The following is a 1,534-nucleotide window of genomic DNA, read 5'->3' on the forward strand; positions in this document are numbered from 1 at the left end:
GGTGATAGAAATGATGCTGGAGACCACATGATAGAATTCTGTAAAATCAATGTTTTGTTCATTTCAAATACCTTCTTTAGACAGCGTAAGACACAAATATACACATGGACTTTACCAGATGGAATACATAGAAATCAAACTGACTATATCTGCAGAAAGAGACGGTGGAAAAGCTCCATATCATCAGTGAAAACAAGGCCGGGGCAGTCTGTGGAACTGACCATCAATTACTCATATGCAAGTTCAAACTGAAGCTGAAGAAAATGAAACAAGTCCACAAGAGCCAAAATATGACCTTGAATACATTCCACCTGAATTTAGAGATCATATGAAGAACAGATTTGATACACTAAACACAGAAGACCAGAAAAGTTGTGGAATGACATCAAGAACAACGTGCATGAAGATAGCAAAAAGTTATTAAGAAGATAGGAATGAAGGTAAAGGTCAAAATGGATGTCAGAAGAGACACTGAAACTTGCTCTCCAGCATACAGAAGCTAAAGCAAATGGAAGAAATGAGGAGGTATAAGAACTGAACAGAAAATTTCAAAGATCAGCTCAAGAAGATAAAGCCAAATATTGCAACAAAATGTGCAAAGATCTGGAATCAGAAAATCAAAAGTAAGAACACACTCAGCATTTCTCAAGCTGGGGGAACTGAAGAAAATATTCAAGCCTTGACTTTCATTATTGAAGAATTCTCTGGGCAAATTATTGAATGATGCAGAAAGCATCAAGAGAAGATGGAAGGAATACACAGAGTCGCTGTACCAAAAGGAAATGGTTAATATTCAACTGTTTCAAGAGGTAGCATATGATCAAGAGCCAATGATACTGAAGGATGAAGTCCAAGGTGCATTGAAGGAATTGGCAAAGAACAAGGCACCAGGAACTGATGAAATAAAAATACAAATATTTCAAGAAAGTGAGGTGGCACAAGAGGCACTCATTCATCTCTGCCAAGAAATTTGGAAGATGACTATCTGGCCGACTGATTGGAAGAGATCCATATTTGTGCCCATTCCAAAGAAGGGTGACCCAATGAAATGCGGAAATCATCGGGCAATCTGTGTGATATCCCATGTGAGTAAAGTTTTACTAAAGGTAATACAGAAACGGCTACAATCAATCATACATTGACAGAGAACTTCCAGAGGTACAAGCCAGATTCAGAAGAGGCTGTGGAATGAAGGATATCATTGCTGATGTCTGATGGATCTTGGCTGAAAGCAGAGACTATCAGAAAGGCTTTCGATTGTGTGGATCATAACAAACTCTGGACAACATTGCAAAGTATGAGTATTCTGGAACACTTAATTGTGCTCGTGAGGAATCTGTACATGGACCAAGAGACAGTTGTTTGAACACAACCTGGGAACACTGAATGGTTTAAAATTAAAAAAGATGTGTGACAGGGTTGTTTTCTTTTACCATATTTGTTCAACCTGTATGATAAGCAAATAATCCAAGAAGCTGGGTTATATGAAGAAAAACATGGCATCAGGATTGGAGGAAGACTCATTAGCCACCTG

At 38.3% G+C, this 1,534-nt stretch overlaps 1 protein-coding gene across 1 annotated transcript in view; it reads right to left on the reverse strand.

The window, feature by feature from the left end:
• DBH (dopamine beta-hydroxylase (dopamine beta-monooxygenase)) overlaps nucleotides 1–1,534 on the reverse strand; it is a 34,378-nt gene that overhangs the window by 20,160 nt on the left and 12,684 nt on the right. The window lies entirely within an intron of this gene.

The sequence above is a fragment of the Chrysochloris asiatica genome, unplaced genomic scaffold, assembly GCF_000296735.1.
Source record: "Chrysochloris asiatica unplaced genomic scaffold, ChrAsi1.0 scaffold00056, whole genome shotgun sequence".
Lineage (NCBI taxonomy): Eukaryota > Metazoa > Chordata > Mammalia > Afrosoricida > Chrysochloridae > Chrysochloris > Chrysochloris asiatica.